Source organism: Mesocricetus auratus, unplaced genomic scaffold, assembly GCF_017639785.1.
Source record: "Mesocricetus auratus isolate SY011 unplaced genomic scaffold, BCM_Maur_2.0 Super-Scaffold_100006, whole genome shotgun sequence".
Taxonomy (NCBI): Eukaryota; Metazoa; Chordata; class Mammalia; order Rodentia; family Cricetidae; genus Mesocricetus; species Mesocricetus auratus.
In genome coordinates this window covers 62,011,640-62,033,819 of record NW_024429190.1, presented here as the reverse complement: position 1 = coordinate 62,033,819, position 22,180 = coordinate 62,011,640, and positions in this window count along the sequence as shown.

Here is a 22,180-nt window from a genome sequence, read left to right as displayed (position 1 = left end):
AAGCATCCTGGTACTTACTCTTCACCCACATTGCCAAACATAAACATTAAATATATATATATTGAATACCACATATATTCTCTGTAAAAACTAATTCATAACTCAGACTCATATTTGAAATAGTCATTCATTTTTATCTAAGAAAAATCTTTATATTTCTTAACCTGTTTTGTATTTGAATTTTACATCTTAGTTCAAAACTCTGTTGTCTATTCTGCAAGCTGTTCCATAGATGGAATCACAGTCCTATGATTGCTTTTCCCGAATTCTCTTCTGCTTTCAAAAGACTTACTGACTCATCTGTCAAAAATGCAAATCTGATCACATCACTCACTGGCTTGCCTGTTCTATGGCTGTCCATGACTTGTATGTGGAATGTCTAATTTTTTAGCACTCTTCAAGTTCTTAACTGTTATTCAAGTTGTAATTTAAACAGAGCTGTGGCTCAGTGTTTGTTCATTAACAGAGAATTGAATAGAGACTTTCTGTCTCAATTTTATAGAAACCTTGAGCTCTCTCTCTGTCTCTTTCTCCTGCTCTCTCTCTCTCTCTCTCTTAACCATGTCTTTAACCTTAATTATTTTTAAATATTTCTCATGAGAGACTGAAAAATAAAGAGTTTACATATTTGATCAAAAGTCATTTACAAAAATGCAATGCCTAACTTTTTTTTATGAAAGACTGGCTATTGCTTGCAAGATAAACCTCAAATATTCTTTTTTCTTATATTCCTTAATTAAATTATGCTTTCAAGAAAAGATTAAGAGTTATTTTCTTGTTGAAGATTTCTTTAAATCTCAGTTATGATGACATTCAAATCTTCATAACTGTATTTTGGAGGTTAAGAAAGGATGTTTATATCATGACTTTCCATGAATATAATTGCATGTAAGTTATCCTACATGTGTTTATATTTTCAGAATTGTACTAGTATAATTTTAAGAATAGGTACAAAAAAAAGAAAAGAAAAGCCCCTTCTATTTTATTGTTTCTTTTATCATTCAGGTTCCATTAGCTGCTTCCTCTAAATATCTACATAAAACCTATTTGCAATTGTGTCATCTGGTATAGGTAAATAATTGCAAACAGCCCAACTTGTTTTTAACACTAAACTCATCACTGTGCATAAAAGACTGTGATATGTGTGCTTTTGGCTATTTCCCTAGTCTGTCAGAAGTCCTGGTAGATAACAAGTGCACTATGTGTGCTTGAATTAATAGATGTGCTCATAATGCGCTGGATAGAGGACAGTTCCTCCACTGTTTATTGACCTTCGAGAAATATAAATAAAAACAAACAAAATATGAGTAAAGCCACCTTCACCATTCCATGAAAAGATGTGTTAATACTCATGCTTCTGAGAAACAACCATTCAACATCTGTTTAAATATCATTTATGACACTCACAGAGACTCCTGAAAAAAATGTAACAACATAATTACCTTGTTAGGTGCATTTGTTTCCTTTCCTACTATTGTAATAACTACTCTGACCAAAGCAATTTAAGGTAGAAATGGTTTAATTTATCTCTTAGTTCAAGAACTAGTCCTTCATTTTAGAGTGCTAAAAGCAGCAGAATCTTCAATCAGCTGTTCACATTATATCTCCAGTCAACACAAAAAGGTCTTGAATACATTGCTTTCTGTTCAGTACTCTTCATCTTCTAAAGCCTAAAATTCCCTTCTCAGGAAATGGTGCCTCCCTTAGTAGGCATGTCTTCCAGCTACAATTAGTGAAATGAAGGTTATCCCCTACAAGCATATCCAGAGGCCCATCTCTGAACTGATTCTGTATTCTGTCAAGCTGACAGTTATCATGAACAGTAAATATAAAGTTTCCTTGAAAATCCTTTTTAAACCATGTTCTCAGAGTCATGATTTGCTTCTGAGTTTTGACTGGGGATCTGAACTTTCGGTTTCTTAAGGGCAGTGACTTTTGAAAGTAATATCATCAGTGTAAGGATCCTGTACATGTATTAGGTGGTTACATGTATTAACTATTATAAAGGAAATTTAATCTCAGGGATACTTTAGATTCTTTATCCTTGCCAGGAATGGCTATTAAATTGCACTTCAAAGACTTCCATAAAACCCTGTGAACTGTGGTCTACAGAGTTTTGGGGGCATTTTACTATAACCCAGTCAGGGATACAGTCTGGCATAACTTTATGAGTATCAATTTTTTTCTTGACAATTACAAATTTGAGTGACAGGAAGTTATTTTGAAATAAAGATGTATGTCAAATTTTATAACAAAATAGAAATTTTGAAAATGTAAGTACATTGTTAGTTGTCATATGATATCTATTATCTATAAATATTTTGGTGATAATATATGATAGAAAGATAGATATATAGATGCATACATACATACATTTTAAAATAAACTACGTTACTTCTGACAGGTACAACCAAACAACGTATATGATATCTTTTTTGAAAGCTATGAGCAGGTCCTTTAATTATCTAATTAAAAACTTCCTTTGCTTTGAAATAGTTATAATAATATGTTTAATGTGTCTAACAAGATCCTAGCAAAATGAATTTTAAATTTTAATTAAACACATGTTAATATGCAGTGTTTTGCTGACAGTAACGGAATATCCAAACACAAAGAACTCTTCATAAAAGAGTTAAAATATTGATGTCAAATATTTGTACCTTAATCAAATGGAGCATTTATTCATTTCCCTTTTCTTTAGTGAAATGTGAAATTCATTGGCAAACATGACAAATGGTCAAATCATACATCTATGTAAGTAGCCTTTTTTATTTTATTAAGAAAGTTTGAATGGTCCAAAAAATTTTGACTGTCTCTATAGCTTAAACTAGGTTAGTGTAATGTCACTAATAGATTCAAGAAATCTTAAAAACAAAATCAAAGGAAGTTAGCAGGATCTTGGGTCTTTAAGTACCATAATTAAGAAAAGAGAAATCGAGAGAGAGAGAGAAAGGGAGAGAGAGAGAGTAGCTATAAGCAAAACACAAATAACAAACACATAAGAAAATTTAAACTAACAAATATTTAAATCTCAACAATTCTAAATCAACTTAATCAAAGATCTTAAGTCAACATAAACACTTATGTTCAAGATAATAAAATAACTTTTGTATTTTGTATTTGGGTGAGAATCTGAAAAATGTATTCTGTACCTACTCTGAGAAAATTACACTGTTTATCTCAAAACTGTTTGTTTTCTCAGTGTATGGTTTTATGAGAAACTGAAGAGAGGATTAGTGAGCTAGAAGAGGTGCCAGAAGCCATTGCCCAGAATGAAACAGAGTACAAATTTCTGCAAAGTGACAGAAGAGTACAAGAAAGCTTATTGAACAAGTGACTAAAATCCCAGAAGAGGAGCAGAGAGAGTAGGATGGGTTCAAGCACAGAGCATAATGACTGAAAATTGTCCAAGTGTTCTGAAACAAGAACAAGGAAGATTCATTACTTGGAACAGGTCATAAGGTCATAAGATAGGAATTTAAAATTATAGATCAGCAGTTACCATGTTGTGCTGAAACTTCATAAATGTATATATACATCAAAAGAAAAATTCTTAAAATTACAGGACTTAAGGGACAGTGATACAGTGATACAGGGACAGCTGATTTTGTCACATTGTTGTTGGAAGATATGTACAAACACAGCAAGAGATCCAATGTGCTTAAAAAAAAGCTAACATCTAGCCTAGGGCTGTCTACTAACTAAACTATGCTTCTATGAAATAAGCTGGTAAAAATTAACAAAGAACTATCAATCATGTGACTTATTTTCATGCATTGCATGCTTAGTGATTGTAATTTTAATTATATCCATTTATAATATCCATAATGTCAGATCATTTTTGAATGGTTTTAATGTTTAGTTTTTGTCTCTTTTTTTCTGAAACCCATGACTTTACCCATGACTGTTCATAGGTAAGTGATAGATATTTAATGTCTAGTATATGACTTTGAGAATTACTTTTAGGAACAATCTCTACTTGAGCACTACTTCCCTCTGCACCTGATTCCTGTTCTCTCCTAGAATTTCTAGTGGAGTAAGTTACTATTACACCTTAGGTGTTAACACATTGTTAGAAAACTCTTTGTCTTGGATTACAGTTTTGGAGGATCATATAGATTCTTCAAATATCTAGTTTAAAATTAATCCAGGTCATTGAGATTTTTCACATATTAACATATTACATTCTAAATTCACATTTAATGACAACTCATTACTAAAGATATATAAGTGTGTGTGTGTGTGCGTGGATATGCATATATATGAAATAGTTGAATCAATAGATTTAGAGTTTAGTATATTAAAGTTAGTTAGAATGACAATCTTTTTTATCTCTTAAAATATCAGAGAAATAGTTTGGGAAAAGAGGAAGGGAGAGTGAGAGAGACTAGAGAAGTTGCCTTAAAAGATTTTGGTAATAAACTCAATTGATCAACACTAAACATTAGTGTTGGGACATAATTTTGCTTTGTGTGTCAGGCAGAGGAAAGTGCAGTCAAGAATAAAATCTTAAAGAGGTGTTAAAACTGGAATATTGTGCGTCAGTGTCAAGGTGTTAACTTCTTTTTGACTAAGTTGAGAACATGACAAGAAAGAACAAATTCTGAACTGCAAAATGTAGTTAATCACCAAAACGTCAGTCCTGAATAAGGCCATTATTCAGATGCTTGACATGACATGGAGGGAACCTTGTTTTTCAGCCCCTTATGGCTCCCAGGAGAACTCCCAGGCAGTTACCAAAACCCACCGCTGTTGTTGCCCTTGAATTCTCCCTAATGGATGCCATTCAGTTACTATTCTCTGATCATTCTGACAGAAAATTGATGTCTGAAGAGACCTTGTTTGTTTGTCCTTTAATATCCAGGGGGAACAGCACGCTTCATGTTGCATCTGTGAATCATCCTTATTTTAATCAGGATCTCTTACATATGCTAAAATAGAAATTGATTGAAGGTGTTACTCTGCTGGCAAAGAGAAAATTCTCATTTGAGAAACCTCAAGAGAAAAAATATATGCTTTCTATGAAGGCATAAAGAGAGCAGTCTCTCTCTCTCTCTCTCTCTCTCTCTCTCTCTCTCTCTCTCTCTCTGTCTCTGTCTCTGTGTCTCTGTCTTTCTGTCTCATCTATATATCTATCAATCATCTATCTAGCTCTTATGTCTGGCATACAATGACATGCTTGCTAGATGATAAAGTAACACTAAATGTCTTTCCATACCTATTTGTTCCCTCCAGCAACAGTAAAAACTACAACACTAAGTGTTAAGAATTCTGGAATCCTGAATAAAATGCACCTTTTTGGACAGTAGGATTACTATGGGTTTTAATAGGTAGCTCAACAAGAAATCAACTAGTTACCAGTTTTTCAATTTTTAAAATTATTTGTGTGTTCATTGTTAGAGTGTATATATATGCCCATATAAATATGTATGTATGCATGTATGTATGTATGTATGTATGTATGTATGTATGCATGTATACGCCTGTGAGAACATATGTGGGACAAAAGAGGGCGGATCCCACGTGTTTTCTGTCACATTCTCCCTATTTCTTTAAGGCAGGGCATTTCCTTTAATACAAATCTCTGTTATGATGGCTAAGTTTTAGCACAGCAAGCTATAGCTATCCTCCTAACATCACTGATTCAGAACTGGAGGAACAGTCAATCGCAGAACACTGGGCATCTTGTATAGATGCTCACATTTGGATTCCTCCGGGGCTCAATGTTGTACTTCAAACTACTAAATGCTGAATCTTCTCTCCAGTCCGAGTGAACACTTTTCTAACAGAAAATAAAATCAAAATCTGTTGTTGTTTTGAAATTTAAATTTGGTATTGATTTATTGATTTGCAATTTGACAAATTAACAGCTCTCTGTTTTAAAATTTAGAAATGGTAGCAAAGCACTAGAATGATGTAAAAGTCAACCTGTGACTGGATAAACATTGGACATCAGAAAATAGATTGGCCTATATAATGAAACATTGTTGCTGTACAAGCTTCTGTTGATAATGAATGTGGCAATTGGAAACTATTCACAACTTAGAAGAACATGCCTATGATATCATTATAAGCATGAAGACAATGATTTGTTTTTTGTAATAAAAATACATTTCATAAAGACAGTCAAATGTAGTATGTCCATAGTTCTACAGTTAGTCATACTATGAAATATGGCAGCTACTATGATAAATCAACAGATGAAGAAATAATAAAAGAAGCAAAATTATGCCCTTTGAAGATGTAGTATGTAGAATTTGAAATTAATTAATTTTTCTTTTCTTTTAAAATGCTGCTACAATAGCTACTAGTGTTTCCCAAAAGTCTCCTTTTTAGGAATACTTCAGGGAGAGAATAATATATTAATCACAGAACATGAATTCTTCTTAAGTACTAAAATTATTATAAAATATGTCCTTGTCACTTAGATTGATGTTGCTCCCTCACCCCAAGGAAAATGGCAGAGAAATCTGGCACACAATTTCTCCTAGCACTTCACTTTATTTTTCAGTCTAAAGTGTTTCATGTGGCTCTTCTTTTATACTTGAATTGTTTTGTCCTAATTGAGAGCATTCATTTTTAGTTCCCAATTAAACAAAATGCTAATAGTGGTCCCTTGCCATACTAAACCTTTCAATATAAAAATGAGTAAGCAGAAAGAATTGAAAGGGTCTCTAGAATTCAACACAATAAATATATACCATGCCTAAACTTACGAGGCACAACGAAAGCAGTGATAAGAGGAAAGTTCATGGATACTAAGTACCTACATAAGATACTTGGTCAGATCTCATCCAAGCACCTTAAAAGTAAACCTCAAACAAAAATCAGTAAGCACAACAAAGAGGAGTTGATACCAAGGGTTAATCAAACTGAGAACTAAAATAAATAAAACAGAAACAAAGAGAACAATACAAAGAATGAATGACACAAAAGAGTTGGTTCTTTGAGGAAGTCAACAAGATAGACAAACTTTTATTCAAACTAATTAAAAGACACAGAGAGAATATCCAAATTAATGACATCAAAAATAAATGGAGGACAAAACAACACACACTGAGGGAATGCAGAGAATCATATGGATATACTTTAAAAACATGCACTCCACCAAATTAGAAATCAAAAAATAAAAAAAAATATAAAAGAATGATTTTCTAGATAGGTACCACTTACCAAAGTTAAACCAACATGGGATAAGCAATTTAATTACACCTAAAATATCCAGTAAAATAGAGACTGTCATTAAAATTCTTCCCACCAAAGAAAAGAAAAAAAGATGAGATACAGATCATTTTAGCACAGAAGCATACTACGTTTTCAAATAAGAGTTAATACCAACACTCCTCAAATTATCCCAGAAAATAGAACGAGGAGGAACATTGCCAAATTCATTTTATGAGGCCACATTTATCCTTGTCTAGCATAGACATAGGTGTTTTCCCTAGTCTTACTGTTTCTTATTTTGCCCTGTCTGGCTATCTCCGTGGAGACCTGCTCTTTTCTGAAGAGGAAACAGAGGGGGAGTAGATCTGAGGGAAGAGGATGTAGGGGGTCTAGGAGGAGTGGAGTGGGGAAAACTGTGGTCAAGATGTATTGCATGAAAGAAGAATCTATTTTCAATTAATAAAAAGGGAAAAAAGGAATAAACAATGACACCATGAAGCACTGGGGTGAATGACAAAGGCTGGTACAAAGGCTACTGATATAGACATTATTTGTGTGATTTTCACATTTCCTGTCCATGCAGAAATTTGGAAAGAACTGAGCTTCATATTAGTTCATTGAATCATGATGTGATTTCAATATAGCATCCTTAAAATGATAGAGTTGAAACCACCACATAACAAGTTATCAATGAAAGCCTAGATCTATTCATGGAATGTGAAAGAATGAAAGTCAGAGTTTTAGAATAATCTGATACTTCCTACACATCCCTATGAAACAAAGGAAGCAGTTTTCTATTTGACATTATCTGTCTTCTTGAGAAGTGTGTGTGACAACTTGTAATTTTTATCACCTATGAAAGGAAAGTTCTACTATCTCAACCTCTTATGTCATTTAAAATAAATTTGCTATTTATATGATGAAGAACGAGAAATTTCTGTTCAGATTAAGTGATAATAAGATGTCAGATTCTTTTTCAATAGACTCTTAGGAAATTCTTGATGTAGCATTAAACTCTGGTGAGTCAGAGGCTCCATGTTGCAGATGTGGTGCTGAAGGACAAAGTTCCCAGGAGGCTCTGTCATGTGGAAGGCATTATGTTTCATGTCTGAGGTTCCACTAAAATGCATCTAGTCTTCTTGCATTGCTGATAATTACTTGTTTCTTAAAATTAAAACTACAACAAAACAAAACCAGGACTGACTGAAGCTGAATTAAGGCTACACTATATACACTATAGAACATGTCCTTTCCCTTCTAAATTTTATTATACTTCAAGTAAATAAGTTCTGAGAAAATTCTACAATAAATTTTTCTTTTGGTTTTTTTGAGACAGGGTTTCTCTATATTGTTTTGGAGGCTGTCCTAGAACTCACTCTGTAGACCAGGCTGGCCTCAAACTCACAGATATCTGCCTGCCTCTACTTCCTGAGTGCTGGGCCTAAAGGCGTGCACCACCAACACCCAGGTACAATAAATTTTGTACATGAATCTCTTTTGTGTTATCTTTCCAGACAAAGTGGTTATAATTGAATGTTGAGGTAGCATCCTGTTTACATCATACTTCATATACATTTTAGTTTTTCCTTTTTTCTCATTAACAAGTCCATAAAAACAATGCAAACCGTTATAACATTTAAATGGTAGTTTTCAAATATTTCCTTTATTTTTTGATCATAACATTTTTTCTGCCTTCCCTGTCTGCTCGCCAAATTCTCCCATATATATTTCTTCGCTTTCTTTCAAATCAGTGGCCTCATGTCTCATTAATTGTTGTTTCATGCCTGTGTGTGTGTGCATGTACACATACATACATGTTTCTAAATATGACAGGTTATAAGAGTCTACATAGTGTTAATTGCATGTATGCTTTCAGGGCTAACCATTCAGTATTGGATAGCCACCTGATGAACTCTTCTTTAGGGAAGGCTATTTCAGCGGCTCTCATCATTCCTTTGTTGCTTGCAGTTCTTTGTGAAGGGTGGAGGCCCTGTGGATTTCCAGCATCTATTTTGGCTTGTCTTTAGTTGTTCTTGCTCAGCCACTCCTTGTCTTGCAGGGCACAATGCAAATGCTAGCAGGGATAATTTTATTCCTGCCTGTTGGATTACGTGCTATAGCTCTGATCAGGAAAACTCATCCTGAAATTTTTCATTTTACCACCTCAAGCTCCCCCGTTCAGAAGGGGCTGGAAGAACATGCCTGGGACAGTAAATTTCTGTTTTATAGCAAGAATCAGCTACAACTTGAATAATTGAAACTGTAGATAAAGAAGTGGAGAGGGTATAGAAGAAGCTACAGAGTGGCAGCTAGGAGCACATGGCTCTTACAGAGGACCTGGGTTCAGTTCCCAGCATCCACATGGCTACACACAGCCACTTGTCAATCAGTTCCAGGAAATCCAATATCCTCTTGGGATATCCTCAGAAGACACACATACTAAACATATGTGCATACACATACATTCATGAAGACAAAACAGTCACATGTGCAAACAAAGAGACAAGCAAAAAATAATCACAAATATATCTGTAAAATATACATTTTTAGCATTTTCTTAAGTAATTTTATTTTGTCTAAATATTCCATGATAGTATCTCTCATTTTCTTACCAAGAAAACTTGACTACATTATGAGAGTGTCATCATATGCATTTTAAAAGTGTGGTAGAATTAGCTGGAATTTAATAACACAGTGTCACCATTGTATCTCTAAAAATGCTTACCCTGGGAAATGGTGTGTATAAAAGTAGAGGAGTGAGTCAATACAACAACAAACAAACAAAATAAAAATTCATCTGCGGACAGTAAGTCTATGAACAAAAGTCTGGAAAACAAGAACATATTCTAAATCCATCAGCACATTGTGAGGGGAAAAACATGTTGAAGTTATTCCAGGATTTCTGGACAGAGTTTTTCTTCTCTGAAGGCATGGGAGAGCTCAGTAACTTAAACAAAAATCATTGGACAAAAAGGTTATAATGGTGAAATAATTCTTTATAAAATTATTCAAATAATTATATCTCAAATATGCTATTATATTTGCTCCTATAAAAATCTATAAACATATTAAGAGGACAATAGAATTTTAAGCATTAAGCAGCATGAGGTTTATTAAGAACAGACATGCCACAGAAGCTAATAGCTTCTTTTGACTCATTGTTAATTACAAAATTAGAGCATGCTGTGAATAGGGCTATTTGCAATATTTGGACTCTTCTAAGATCTTGGATAACTGTTTTAAAGCACAGTTTATATTGTAAATTTTAGTACATTATTAGTGTTGATATGGTTTAGGCTTGATATGGTAATATTGTAATTAACTTACTATATTGAATAAGGATCAAGATGAAGGAACAATGTAGATAGGACAGTAGTAATAATTCCTAAAGTCCATTTGTGGAACCTTACCAGTTAGATTACTGCATATCTATTCTATTGATTAACAAAAGTTTCTTTAAATTACAATAATATATTTGAAATTTAAGGAGAGAATAGTAAAACTAAACAAAAATGCTGATTTCTGAGCACATGTACATATATATGCACCTATACACAGCATTTTTACTGTGTGTTTGCTTATCTAATAGAAAGTAATGAGTTAAATGAGAATCAAGATGTGATAATAAGACATTAATATCTGTTTTAGAAATAAATTATTAAACTGGAAAAAACTTAAGTGTAAATTAAGCTAAGGATATAGTGATTACACAAGGAATGTAGATTCCTTGGAAGTGCAGTGTTGTTGTGTTGTGTTCTTACCATTGTGAGGTAGTAAATAATAAAACTTGTTCTGAAGCAATAACATTTTTCTCAGTATAATAAAATTTTGAAAACTTATTTAAAATGTATTCAAAATATGACATGGAATATTACAAATTCTGATTAGGTAACAATTAAATGATGCATCTCAATAAAATAAATCTTATCTTGAATCCACCAAAGGTTTACTCTTACCAGCTTCATTATTTGTTTTTGCAGAAGTAGAAGTAGCATGTGAATGTTTGTTTCATCACATGTATGAGCATCAGTTATTTGGTCATAGAATGAATGTGCAAAGAAGTGAGTCCTATCATTCCTGTTATTTTCATTTTATCATAAAAAAGAAGTTATCCTCTATCCTTTGCATACTTTTTCACACTGAATTCAAGAAATTCATGAACAATTGTTTTATTTTATGTAAGTAAGCTAAAGATTAATGATGAAACAACACGGTTCTAAATGATACTAATAGTAAAAATGAATTTCAAATTCACCTGTCTACCTGCCACGCTAAAAATCATTAGGATTCTAAGGGTTTGACCAATGGTTTGTTTCAGAAAACACTTATTAGAAAATTGAGGCGTGAAAGGTGCTCTAGTGAGATAGAGAAGCTAGACCTGCAGGAGGTGAGATATGGAGTGATATTGCAGTAAGTTATTTCCTATCTCCAGAAGAAGCATGTTGGGGTAGAGCATTAAATAGAAAATGTAAAAGTGTACTTTTGGTATGCTTTACCAGTCTTAGAACAGTTGAAAAACTAGTTATTTTTCTCATTTACATACATTTTGGACCTGGTAAAGAGATGCTTTCTCTCTCCTTAATGTAATTGTAATTTACTATATAACACAGATAGCTTCTGAAGCAATACCATTTTATCAGTATAATAAAAATTTGAACAGTATTTAAAATATATTTAAAATGTGACATGGACCAATACAGCACTTCTTGATTAAACAAAAATTAAATTATGAACTTAATAAAATTAGCCAGGTATTGGTGGCACACGCCTTTAATCCCAACACTCAGGAGGCAGAGACAGGCAGATCTCTGTGAGTATGAGACCAGTCTGGTCTACAAGTGCTAGTTCCATCACAGCCTCCAAAGCCACAGAGAAACTTTGTCTCAAAAAACAAAACAAATAAACAAACAAACAAACAAAAAACCTTAATAAAATTAGCATCTTAGTTTGAATTCCAAGGAGGTTTCCTCTTACTCTTACCAGCTTCATTATTGGTATAGTGTATGTCTATAACACACACACACACACACACACACACACACACGTATATATATATATATATATATATATATATATATATATTATTTAGAAAGCTAGCCAGGGGAGCATCTTTGTGACTTTATTAATCAGTGTACTAAATTATTTGAGTGGGTTGGAATACTCAGTAAGGAGGTAAAGACTCTTTGAATCCTCTGACCCTCAGCCCCTAGCCCCTTCTAGGCATGGAACCCTGCAGAAGGACCTGGAGGCATAATAAAGCAGCCAGCATCATCTGCTCCATTCTGGGCTTGCCCCTCCACAACTGGAGGAGTGGAGAGAGGGGGATAGAACCTTGGACACATACCCACCAGGAGAGGCAAAGACCTCCCGCCATAGACACTGGAAGAAGACATGGGAAGACAACAGTATAACAACATATTTAACAACAGAAATACTTATATGACAATACCAGAATCTAGGGACTCTACACCAGCAAGACCTGAACATGCCAATGCAAATGAAACAAAAGAGAATGACCTTAAAAACAAACTCATGAGAATGATAGAGGCCCTCAAAGAGGATATGAGAAAATTCCTTAAAGAAATGGAAGGAAAAAAACAAACCAATAATGCAAAAAATCAATAAAACTCTTAAAGAAAGTAAGAAAAGCCAAGAAAAAACAATCAAGCTCATGAAGGAAACAATTCAAACAGTTCAAGACCTGAAAACTAAAATAGAGTTAATAAACAAAACACAAACTGAGGAAATTTGGAAATAGAAAAGCTGAATAAGCAATCAGAAACTACAGAAGCAAGCATAACAAACAGAATACAAGAGATGGAAGACACAGAATCTCAAGCCAGCACCTAAGGAAAGTAGAGGAAATAGATTCATCCACTAAAGAAAATCTTAAATCAAACAAATCCTTAACACAAAATATCCAGGAAATATGGGACATCTTGAAAAGACCAAACCTAAGAATAATAGATACAGAAGAAGGCTAAGAAGCCCCGTTCAAAGGTGCAGAAAACATACCCAACAAAACCATAGAAGAAAAATTTCCTAACCTCAAGAAGTACATGCCAATGAAAGTACAAGATGACTACAGAATACCAAATAGAGTGAACTACACAAAGGCCACATAACAATCAAAACCCAAACATACAAAATAAAGAAAGAATATTAAGAGCAGCAAACGAAAAATACCAAGTAGCCTGTAAAGGCAGACCTATAAGAATTACACCTGACTTCTCCATGGAAATTTTGAAAACCAGAAGGTCCTGGAGAGATGTTCTACAAACACTAAGAGATCACTGATTCCAGCTCAGACTACTATAAAAAGCAAAACTCTCAATCACTACAGATGGAGAAAACAAGATATTCCATGACAAAACGAGATTTACAAAATACATATCCACAAATCCAGCCTTACATACTGGAAAAACACTCCAACCCAAGGAAGTTACCTAAACTCACAATAACCCAGGCAATAGATAATCTTGCTTATCAAAAGCCAGACATAGGGGAAAAACTCACATACAATACCTTCACCAAAAAAGAATCCAAAAGAAACAAGAATCAGCAATCAATGGTCATTAATATCCCTCAATATCAAAGGTCTTAACTCAACTATAAAAAGACAGATGCTAACAGAATGGATACAAAGACAGAATTTCTTCTTCTGTTGCATAAAAGAAATACACCTCAACTTCAAAGACAGATATTACCTTAACGTTAAGGGTTGGGAAAAGATTTTTCAATCAAATGGACCTAAGAAGCAAGCAGGTGTGTAGCTATCTTATTATCTAACAAATTAGACTTGAAACTAAAATTAATCAAAAGCGATTAAGAAGGACTTTTCATATTCATCACAGGAAAAATCCATCAGGATGAAGTCTCAATTCTGACCATCTATTACCTAAATACAAAGGGACTCACATTGGTTAAAGAAACATTACTAAAACTCAAATCACATAATAACCCCACCCACTTATAGTGGGACACTTGAACACCCCACTCTCACCACTAAACAGGACCACCAGACAGAACTTAACAACAACAAAAAAAGGAACTAACAGAAGTTATAGCCCAATTTGTCTTAAAAGACATCTATAGAACATTTCATCCAAACACAAAAGAATATAAATTCTTCTGAGTGCCACAAGGAACCTTCTCTAAAATCTACCACATACTTGGCAATAAAGCAAACCTCAACAGATAAAAAAATTGAAATAACCCTCTGAATCTTATCAGACTCCCATGGTTTGAAATTAGAATTCAATAGCAACACAAATTGCAGAACGTCCACAAACTCACGGAAATTGAACAATGCTCAATTGCATCACTTCTGAATAAGGGAAGAAATAAAGTCTTGCTAGAATTCAATGAAAATGAAGGCACAACATACCCAAACTTATGGGACACTCTGAAAGCAGTGGTAAGAGGAAAGTTCATAGCACTAAGTAGTCACATGAAGAAACTGGAGAGTAGCCACACTAGAGAATTAACAGAACATCTTAAAGCTCTAGAGAAAAGAGAAGAAAAATTACCCCAGAGGAGTAGATGCCAGGAGATAATCAAATTGAGAGTTGAAATCAATAAAGTAGAAACAAAGAAAACAATACACAGAATCAATAAAACAATGAGTTGGTTCTTTGAGAAAATCAACAAGATAAAGATTTATCCAACCTAACCAAAAGGCAGGGGGAGAACATGCTAATTAACAAAATCAGAAATGAAAGGCAGACATAACAGCAGACACTGGGGAAATCCAGAGAATCATCAGGCCATACTTTGAAAACCTGTGTTCCACAAAATTCAAAAATCTACCTATCCAAGAGCATGGGAGTTCTTTCCATTTTCTGGTAACAAATTTCTTTCCTTAAAGGCTCAAAGTTCTTGTCACACATATCTTTCACCTGTTTTATTAGAGTTATGCCAAGATATATTATGTTTTTTGTAGCTATTATAAAGGGTGATGCTTCTCTGATTTCTTTCTCACCTCTTGTTTTGTCTATATATAGTAGGGCTACAGATTTTTTGAGTTAATTTTGTATTCTGCCACTTTACTGCAGGTGTTTATCAGCTGTAGGAGTTCCCTGGTAGGTTATATTTAAAAACCTGTACTCCACTAAATTGTAAAATTTAAAGGAAATGGATAGTTTTCTGTATAAATATCACTTATAAAATTAAATTAAGAACAGATAAACAATTTAAAGAGACCTATAACCCCTAAAGAAATAGAATCAGCCATCAAAATTCTTCCAATCAAAAAAAAAGTTCAGGGCCAGATGGTTTCCATGCAAAATTCTACCAGAAATTCAAAGAAGAGCTAATTCAAAATTTCCATATAATAGAAGCAGAAGGAACACTGCCAAAGTCTTTTTAAAATACTATAATTACTTTAGTACCCAAACCACACAAAGACACAACTAAGATAGGGAATTAAGACCAATCTCCCTCATGAACTTTGATGCAAAAATACTCAGTAATACACTGGCAAATTAGACCCAAGAACATACCAGAAAAAAACATACACCATGATCAAGCTGGCTTCATCCCAGGGATGCAAGGATGGTTCAACTTACAAAAATCCATCAATGTAATCTTCCATATAAACAATCCAAAGAAGAAAAAAAACATAATAATCTAACTAGATGTAGAAAAACCCTGGACAAAATCCAGCACACCTTCATGATAAAGGTCTTGGAGAGATCATGGATAACAGGAACATACCTAAACATAATAAAGGCTATATACAGCAAATTGACAGCCAACATCAAACTAAAGGAAATAGAAACTCAAGGTGATTCCTCTAAAATCAGGAACAAGACAACTTTGTCCACTCTCTCCATGTCTGTTCAATATTGTACTTGATCTTCTAGCTAGAGCAATAAGATAGCAAAAGGATATCAACAGGACACAAATTGTAAAGGAAGAAGTAAATCTTTCAGTATTTGCAGATAAAATAATAGTCTACATAAGTGGCCCAAAGAAGTCTACCAGGGAAATCCTACAGTTGATAAACTCATTCAGCAAAGTGTCAGAATACAAAATTAACTCAAATAATCTGTAGCCCTACTATATATAGACAACAAAGGAGCTGAGAAAGAAATCTGAGAAATGTCATCCTTTCCAATAGCCACAAACAACATAAAATATCTTGGCATAACTCTAATCAAACAGGTGAAAGACCCGTATGAGAAGAACTTTGAATCTTTAAAGAAAGAAATTTGATAGCAGAAAATGGAAAGAACTCCCAAGCTCTTGGATAAGTAGGATCAACATAGTAAAAATGACAGTTTTACCAAAAGCATTCTATAGATTCAATGCAATCCCTATCAAAATCCCAGCACAATTCTTCACAGACCTTGAAAGGACAATTCTCAACTTCATATGTAAAAAGACCCAAGAAAGCCAAAACAACCCTGTGCAATAAAGGAACTTCAGGAGTCATCACCATCTCAGACTTTAAGCTCTATAATAGACTTGTAGTCCTGAAAACAGCATGGTATTGGTACAAGAATAGACAGGTAGACCAATGGAATCGAATTGAAGACCCTGATGTTAATCCTCACACCTATGAACACATCATCTTTGACAAAGAATCTAAAAAGAAAGCATCTTCAACTAATGGTGTTGGGATAACTGGATGCTGGCATGTATAGGACTGCAGATAGATCCATATGTATCATCCAAATGGATCAAAGACCACAACATAAATTTAGCCACAGTGAATCTCTTCGAAGAGAAAGTGAGAAATATCCTTGAATGAATTGGTACAGGAGACTGCTTCCTGAACATAACACACGTAGCACAGACACTGAGATTAACAAAGAAGAACTAGGACCTTCTGAAACTGAGAAGCTTCTGTAAGGCAAATGACACAGTCAACAAGGCAAATTGCAGCCCAGAGAATGGGAAAAGACATTCACCAACCCACATCTGACAGAGAGCTGATCTCCAAAATTTACAAAGAAGTCAATAAACTTGTCTCCAAAACACCAAAGGATCCAATTAAACAGTAGGATAAAGAACTAAATAGAGAATTTTCAATAGAGGAGTCAAAATGGCTGATAGATACTTGAGAAAGTGTTCAAAAACCTTAGCCATCAGGGAAATGAAAATCAAAACAACTCTGAGATACCATTTCACTTCTTTCAGAATGGCTAAAATCAAAAACAGCAACTACAATTTATACTGAAGAGGATGTGAAGAAAGGGGAACACTCTTCCACTGCTGGTGGGAGAGCCAACTTGTACAGCTACTTTGGAGATCGGTATGGAGATTCCTCAGGAAATTGGAAATCAGTCTACCACAAGATCCAGCAATTCCACTCTTAGGCATATACACAAAGGATGCACATTCATACAAGGACATATATTCCACTATTTTCATAGAAGAATTATTTATAATAGCCAGATGTAAGCAACCTAGATGCCTCTCAACTGAAGAGTGGATAGAGAAAATGTGATACATCTACACAATGGAGTAGTACTCAGCAGAAAAAAAAAATGGAATCTTGAAATTTGCAGGCAAAGGGATGATACTAGAAGAAACCATCCTGAGTGATGTAACCCAGTCACAAAAAGACAAAAAGTTTTATGTACTTACTCATGTATGGATTTTAGACATAGAACAGTGGATTACCAAGCTATAATCCTACCACCAGAGAGTCTGGGAACCAGGGAATACTCTAAGAGAGATATGCATGGTATCCTGGAGAAGGGGAATGGGAGAAGATCTCCTTAGCAGATTGAGAGCCTGGGGGTAGGGGAGGGGAGAGAGAGCTGGGAGAGATGAGGAGAAGAGAAGGTGAGAGGAGGACATGGAGGAGCAGGAAGGTTGAGTCAGGGGAAGAATAGAGGACAGCAGGGTGAGAGTTACTATAATAGAGGGAACCATTATAGATTTGCGGAGAGATCTGGCACTAGTGAGATTTTCAGAGATCTACAAAGATGACACCAACTGGCACTGATGCTGCCTTAAATGCCCTCCCCCTTTAATGAGATTGCTGACTACCTCATATGCCAACCTAGAGCCATTATCCATTGGATGATAGAAGCAGAGGCAGACACCCACAGTTAAACATTGAATTTAAATCCTGGAACCCAGTTGCAAAGCGGGAGGACTGTGACTGGAATGGAACAAGTGAGGTAAGGGTAAAAGTGACATGGATGAGGGCCTAGAAATAACTTAAGGTAGTTTGTTACTTCATATATCAATTGAAAAATAAATCAATAAACACACTAACATGGATGAAGAAAGCCAAGAAGGCTTCAATCTTGTGCAAAAGAACTACAGGAAACTGAGGATTGCTGAGTATCGAAGACTAAATCTTCCTTAGAGTATCCCTGTAAACATGAATACAGTTAAAATTATACAGAATGAGCAGTTTTATTTTATATATTTAGGAATATACATATTAGAGGAAAAAGAGTCTAAAGTTTTGAAAAAGCACAAATAGGATTATGTGGATGATTTTGAAGGGAGGAAAGGAAATGGGGGAAATTGTAAAATTCTAACATCAATTATTAAAGGTATAATTATTAAAAATAAAAAATATAGGATTATATTGTTATGTCACCAATTATTAAATGGTAGCATTGACTTTACTACAACAATTGGAATCCAAATAGATAATGAATCAGGGGGATAGAAAACAAAATTAGAAGCAGGTCTGAATGCACTTAAAGAATTGATATATGATAGCACTATCTGTAGCAAAGCAGTGATTAACTTAGTAGATGAGACCAGGTGATAGATTATAAGATATTTGTAATCTTATTTGATCACATAATTCACTTAAATAGTATTTATATATATTTAAAACTCCAAATTTAAATAATTAAACAGTATTTTTGAGAATAAATAGGATAATTTCTTGGTGATCCTGCTGTAGAAATAATTTCTTAAAACAGAAACAAATATAACAAATAGCACATTAATAAGGTATGTTTATTAAAAGGGGAATCTTCCACCAAATGCTTTCACATTTAAAATAAAGGCATTAATATGGAAATGGCAAATAAATGGGAGTGTTCACATCAATAGACAGCTCCAACACCTTCAAGAATTTATTTAAGCAGTCACAAGTAAAGATTACCCAAGTGTCCAATTGTCTTTAAATTAACAAATAGGAAATTACTTCAGAAAAACATTAATGAAAACACTTTGCCTATGGCCAACAGTGTTTAAACATTTAAATGATATTTGTTTATATCAGTAATTGGAAAAAAGAGAAAGTTATTCAAATTAATTTTCTAATCTTATAAAACCAAGAAAGCAGAAACAAATGTTATGAACTTTGTAATTTTGTAGTTTTGTGACCTATATCCCAGTTCTTTTTTATGTGCCTCATCTTCATGATATTATGACATGTTGAACTGGGCAGGTTGGTCTTTTATAGTTAAGGGGATACAAATAAGTATTTGCTTAAAAAATAGGTGGTAAGTTTAATTTGTGAAGAAGAATATTGGATATGTATGAAGAAAATATGCATAATTGTTCATTTGTTCATTTGTGTGGTGAAACTGTGTACTTAGGAAAAAGGAAATCATAAACGGGAAAATTCCAATCTCACTAAAGAGTAGGAAATTCTTTATGATTAATGAGACTAATAAATTAGAATAGAAAATTTCCCAGAATATTTCAGATGTTCACTGAAGAACTCATGGAACATTCAATAAAAAGGAGAATTGAACAAATTGTAGAGTAAGAGTGGCTGAAAAATGTTTCTTAAAACTATCCAAATACATCTAAATTAAAACATAACCCATACATGTATGAATATCTGATTTTTGACAAAAAGCTAAAAACATACAATGGAAAAAGGAAGGCATCTTCAACAAATAGTGCTGGCATAACTGGATATTGGCATGAAGAAGAATGTGGATAGATCCATGTCTATCGCTATGCACAAATCTTAAGTACAAATGGATCAAAGATCTCAACATAAATCCAGCCACACTTAACATTTTAGAAGAGAAAGTGGGTGGTACCTTGAACGAATTGGTACAGGAGATAGCTCCCTGAACATAACACCAGTAGCACAGACAGTGAGACCAACAATTACTAAATGGGACCTCCTGAAACTGAGAAGCTTCTGCAAGGCAAAGGACACATTCAGCAAGACAAATAGGCAGCTCACAGAATGGGAAAAGATGTTCACTAACCCCGCATCTGACAGAGGGCTGATCTCCAAAATTTACAAAGACCTCAAAAAGCTAGTCTCCAAAGCACCAAAAGATTCAGTTAAAAAATGGGCTACAGAACTAAATAGAGAATTCTCAATAGAGGAGTCTAAAATGGCTGAGAGGCACCTGAGAAAGTGTTCAACATCCCTAGCCATCAGGGAAATTCAAATCAAAACAACTCTGAGATACCATCTCACTCCTGTCAGAATGGCTAAAATCAAAAACACAAAGGACAGTTTGTGCTGGAGGGGATGTGGAGAAAAAGGATCACTCCTCCACTGCTGGTGGGAGTACCAACTTGTACAGCCATTTTGAAAATCATTACAGAGATTCCTCAGAAAAATGGGAATCAGCCTACCACAAGACCCAGCAATTCCACTCTTAGGCATATATCCAAATGATGGACATTCCTACAACAAGGACATCTGTTCCACTATGTTCATAGCAGCATTATTTTTAAAAGCCAGAATTTGTAAGCAACCTAGATGCCCCTCAACTGAAGAGTGAATAGAGAAAATGTGGTACATTAATACAATGGAGTACTATTCAGCAGAAAAAAATAATGGAATCCTGAAATTTGCAGGTAAATTGATGGCACTAGAAGAAACCATCCTGAGTGAGGTAACCCAGTCACAAAAAGAGAAACATGGCATGTACTCTCTCATATGTGGATTTTAGACATAGATCTGCGGAGTGCCAGCCTACAATCCCACAGCCAGAGAGTCTAGAAACAAAACCTTCATCCAATGAGGTAGATACCCACATGTAAACACTGGGCTGAACTCAAAGGAACCCAATGACAGAGAGGAGGACTGATGAGCAAAGAGGTTAAGATTGGGCTGGTTTAACCCACAGAAACAGCTGACAAGAATGAACAAGGGGAACTCTTGGACCCTAGACTGATGGCTTGGAATCCAGCATGGAAATGATCAAGACACTCTGAATGTAAGTGTCAGTGAGGAGGCCTAGGCAATCTCTAGGGCCTTGGGTAGTAGATCATTTTTTATCCCTGGCATAGAAATGAACTTTGGGTGCCAATCCCACAATGAGAGATGCTCTCTCACTCTGGACTCCTGGGGGAGGGCCTAGGCCCTGCTCTGGATATAATGACAGACTATGGACACCCCCATGGAGGGCCTCACACTCCCTGGGGAAAGAAGAGGGTATTGGGGGGAGGATTGGTGAGAGGGTGTTGGAGGAGGGGAGGGAAAAGGAGAGGGACCTGGGATTGACATGTGAAGCAACCTTGTTTTTAACTTAAATTTAAATTTAAAAAGAAAAACAACAGCAACAACAAAAAAACAAATAAAGTAACTGGGGCCAAATCAAATCTAACACTCTACAAACCTTATACCCAACTGTTAAAAGTGTAATTAACAATGTCTAACACCCTGTGTAAATTTGGTACTTAAGCATAGATTAAGTACCAAAGTTCACGACAAAATTATTTTCTTTCACAAAGGCAAATTAGTGACCAGAATAATAGATCTGGACCATACATAAGCTTAAATGTCAGTAAGATATTTAAAAAGGAAATGATAAATAGTATGACGAATCTGTGCATTTTAAAAACATATGTGAATACGATCCCTCCCTAGATACTATAGATGAGCTGATGGAAACAGGCCTAATGCCAGCTATAAGATACCCTTGCTGAGTTATTGGCCAAAGGGATCTCATAGACTTCCAAACCAAAACAGGCCTTTGTTTTGCTTTTGATTACCCCCTGGAACTAGATGACAAGACTAGACTGATGAAGACAACAAACACTATTATTATAGAACAAGGAGAAATCAACTTAGTATCAGTTAGGAAGTTTCCTATGTGATAAGTAACTTACA